Raw genomic sequence first — 5,254 nt, forward strand, 5'->3', positions numbered from 1 at the left:
TAGCTACGGATAACGCAGAACCCTACTATGCTTACGCATGGTACAACCGCCAGTTTGTAGTGTTGTAATAGGCGCTATGAGCGCTGTGCACAATCCCTACAGGTCTGTCTTTTTCATTCAATTGCATTAAGGGCATGTGATACTTAGAAAATTGTCGATTTTACCAGTTTTAGGCTCCGACGGCTTTTCTTCTTTAATAATCAATATATTGTCTTAAAAATTTGGGACATGATAGCGACCATGCTAACGGGCGTCCCCGCACACTTTTTTTTGGTTTCATTCAAAAAAGTTTTAATTTAGCAAAATCTGATTTATTTGCATAGCGCTTAGGAATTAGTATCGATTTTACCAGTTTTAGGTTCCGACGGCTTTTTTTCTAGAATAATCAATATTTTGTCTTAAAAATTTGGGAAATGATAGCGAACATGCTCACGGACGTCCCCGCACACTTAATTTGTGTTTTTTTTTATCAAAAAATTTTTTGATATTGCTAACAACGTGTGTATATTTGGAGGTTATGTATGGTATAATTCTCCTGTGCGTTACTTCCAAACTACACAATATTTTTGGCCGAAAACTTTGGACTTGCAAATAAACATAGTAACTAATCTCCCGGAACTAGCCTTGTTTGCAGGCAATCAAAAAAGTTTATTTCATAAATAATTTCCCAGTGGTACGATAGAGACCTACATTATCGGAATGACAGAGAGCTAAAAATCACCCTAACCACAAAATAATATACATTCATCAAATTTGGTAATTAGCACAATAACGTTTTTTTGTTATTATCCCTGAAAAAAGAGTCCGGGGACGTCCGTTATGATATTTTATAGCATCTCCGAATTCAGTTTTAAAAAATTTTCATTTTTGTGGAAAAAAGGCGTCGGAACTGTACCTGATTGACCACACGACGAAGTATCACATGCCCTTAAGAAATAGCAAAAATAATTAAAAACTTGATGCTCTTTGCAAATAAACAAAAAAATATATATATGAAAAAATAAGAGTAACTATTGCTAATTATTTAAAAAACGAAAAGATCATAATAATATGTAGTTTAATACGAATAAAATTTAATTTTAAGGCCTTGTGATGAAAGGGCAACGTGGACAGATTCCTACCTTACCGCCACTGTTTTCATTTTCCAACTCATATTCATACGAAACGTCACATCGAGTTGAAAATTCGGGATACTTAACAAGAAGCACTAAGAATGGTGGGTCTGGTCCTAAATTTGTATAATTATGAAAAAAGTTTTTTGTTGTAAATAATTTATTTTTTTATAATTATTAATGTTTAGGACCAGACCCACCTTTACTAATGCTTCTTATTTATTATCCTAAATTTTCAACTCGATGTGGGGCCTTGTGTGAAAATAAGTTGGGAAATAAGAAGGGTGGCGGTAAGGTAGGAATCTGGTCATGTGGCCCACTCGTCACATGGCCTTAAGGTACATTTTGAAAGCAGTACGAACTTCATATTTCTAGGATTTATTTTGCTGATATTATTAATTTTATTATTTGTTCTAGTTAAAAAAGTAAATTTATTGTTAAAATTATTAACGTAGCTAATGAACAAAATATTTAAAACATATACATGATCAGCAGACTTAATAAAAAATATATCACTTATATCCAATATAAATATAATAATAATTAAAATATGTAAGACTACAACTTGAGTTATAAAGTAAAGTATCTTTGTACCTTTAAAATTCTAACAATTTCAAGTTTTTAAGGAAATATTTTTAAAAAGTAATATTAATTTGAATTAAAATGTTTGGAGGGAATAATTTGGTAAAAAGTCATTGACAAGATTGATAAATGAGAAAATAAATATAATATCATTTAATATAATGTATATATTTAATTAAATTGAACCGAACATCATATATACATTTATTCAGTTCAATAATTTATTTATTGCTTAATCTTGAAAGCTTTTTTCTCGCTGCATACAACCCCTAATAATTTTAATTAAAGATTTAAATTTAAAGGAGATTTTGAATTAAGCAAACCTCATTTCTAAAATAAACAGAGTATAAGCTATTAAACACTACAAACAAACGTACTGTACTCATGACGCACAGTTGGAGGAAAAAACACTTTTGTCAGTCAAAAATGTCCCGAGCCTTCAATTTTTTGCGATTTGGATTTTTTTTTTGTTTTAAACTAAAGATTATTAAATTGTATAGATCTTGACTTTACGAACTTTTGTCTCGTCTATTTTTTTATCAATAATTTTTCCACTCAAAGTATGGAAAAACTAAATTTTTTATATAACAAATTTTTACGCTTTAATAACAGATCATGAAAATTTTTTATTGTCTTAAATAAATGTTTAGGGACTCATAGAATACAAATAATGTGTTTATTAATCCATTTATTTGTTATAAATCAATTTTATGAACAAATTTACAATTAATCTTATTATCAATAAAAAAATGTTTCACATGAAGCTGGAAATGACATTCAATAACAAAATTACTTTAAAAGTTTATAATAATCACTGTGATAAACAATTTTTGTGGCAAAATAATAGAATTTGAGATTGTTCAAATTATAATTTCTTTCAATGGCCAGAACGGCTTCAGGTAATCCTTAGAATTATAAATATTTAATAATTTTTGATTAAATATAACAATTTAAATTTTTGTAAACAAATTAGATAAACAAATTCAAAATATTGGTCCTTTCGCATAGAAATTTTTGTCTGCACTTAAAATGTTTTAATCTGTTGGACGGATGAATGCTAGTCACAAAAATATTTGAGAAGTTAACAATAACCATTGTTATAAATAATTCTTGTGACAAAATATTCATAGGTAAGGTTTTATCCAAATTTTTATTTTCTTTAGTTGCTACAATGGCTCCGGATATTCATAAAGAAATGTATATTTGATAACATTCAGTAGAATATAACAACTTACATGTTTAAAAACAATTTACATAAACAATTTCTAAATGTTGGCAGTTTCACTTGAAAAAAATCGGGTTTTCAATCTTAATAGATTGAAAATGAATCATAACACTGCATGCTAAGAATCACTGAATATAAAATCTTTTAACAATAACCCACCGACTTAGCCACCAAAGAAAATTTAAATTTGATAAAACCTTAAGTTTAAATATTTTGTCTCAATAATTGTTAATAACAGTGGTTATTGTTAACTTTTATAATATTTTGGTGACTAGTAGTAATTTGTCCAATAGCTTAAAACATTTCCAGTGCAAACAAAAAATTTCCATGCCAAAGGGGCAAAATTTCAAATCTGTTTATCTAATTTGATTAGAAAAACTTAAATTGTTATATTTTATCTAATATTATTAAATATTTATTATTTTAAGGAATACCTGAATTGTATTTATTTGTATTTATGATGTTCGGTTCAATTTAAATAAATATATACATTATATTAAATAATATTAAATCCATTTTCTCATTTACCAAATTTGTCATTGACTTTTTACTAAATTATTCCCTCCAAACATTTTACTTAAAATTAACATTACTTTTTAAAAATATTTCCTTCAAAACTCGAAATTGTTAAAATTTTAAAGGTACAAAAATTCTTCACTTTGCAACTGAAATTGTAGTCTTACATATTTTAATTATTATTATATTTATATTCGATATAAGTGATATATTTTTTATTAATTCTTCTGATCATGTATATGTTTTAAATAATTTTCTCATTGAGGACACAAATATTATTAATTTTTTCATTAGATACGTTAATGATTTTTAAAATAAATAATCTTTTTAACTAGAACAAATAACCAAATCAATAATAGCAGTAACATAAATCATAGAAATATGAAGTTCGAACGGATTTCAAAATGTATCTTAAAATTAAATTTTATTCATATTAAACTACATATTTTCATGACTTTTTCTTTTTTTATATAATTAGTAATAGTTACTCTTATTTTTTCATATATATTTCTTTTGTTTATTTGCGAACAGCGTCAAGTTTTAAATTATTTTTGCTTTTTCTTAATGCAATTCAATGAAAAAGTCAGACTTACTTTCTATGTCGCCATCTGTTGAATTAGTTTGACCGACATTTCCCCTCAGGATACCGTAAGAAAACTACTACTAAATACACATACACGGTCGAGGAAGGGGGCTGCTAGAGACGCCCACGCAAAAGCTGTTATTGACTACTTATTTTTATAGTTATTTCGCAACTAAATTCCTTTTCTATGAGTAAGCGCATAAATTATAGTAATAAATGTCGCATTTGGTTACTGTTTTTACGGTAGGAACATTTTTATGGGTCTCTGACTCATCCGCTTGATCTACTTCCCACGCTCTTAAATTGTTAAATTTATTATAACCTATGACCCTAAAAATTCCTAATAAGTGATTAAACTTTATTCTAGAATAATCGTACAAAAATTATATTCAAGAATTTCAAATATTTCTGAATTTCCCGCTAAAATCAAAATCATTTATGTAATGTAGACTTCCAGCTTTTCAGCATAGCTGTGTCGAGTTTCATGCCATGAACCATACAGACTTGTAAAATGAGAAACGCATTATGTCGCTGCGTTAGTTGCAGGCTGGGTCGACTCCCATGGGCGCGTGTGATCATATATACTTTTGTAGTTATCCACCTTCTTGTAGATGGCTCTACTGTAGGGGCATAAGTGGGGGTAATACTTACTTAAAATATCTTGGCGCCGCCATTCTAGTGTTCGTTGAGGTTATGGTTTCGTCAACAAACTTCAAATTTTCCAAAGTTCCAAAAAGTTGTGTCTCGCCGTATGAAGTGAAATCAGGACATTCAAAAATAAACAAAGTTAAAGTAAATTGAAATGTTTGTGCTGTGCCAGGATGTCACTGATTTCACTTCTTTATTATAATGCGAATAAATAAAATGTTGAAAAAAGTTACATTTTATGTGTTATGTAATTCTTTATTTATTGGAGAATTATTGCAAAATTGTACAAATTTATGCCGAAAAATGGTACAGGAAACAGTATTTACACATTTTTCGTCTTAAATTTGTGTAATTTTGAATTAATTCGTTTATTTAATCCAGTTTTAATTCATGCAACACATTCAAATAATATGCACATTTACGTGCACGAACATATGGATACGCTTTAGTTTGCCACCTTCTTGTAGATTGCGCTAGTGTCGCTATAATGTAACACGCGGAGCCGAATTTGGCGCGGAATTATCCCGAATTTAAAAGTTCAAAAATTTCGCGTTGATTTATTAAAATAGATCCTGTTCGGCTCCGTTG

The sequence above is a fragment of the Belonocnema kinseyi genome, chromosome 6 (genome assembly GCF_010883055.1).
Source record: "Belonocnema kinseyi isolate 2016_QV_RU_SX_M_011 chromosome 6, B_treatae_v1, whole genome shotgun sequence".
NCBI lineage: Eukaryota > Metazoa > Arthropoda > Insecta > Hymenoptera > Cynipidae > Belonocnema > Belonocnema kinseyi.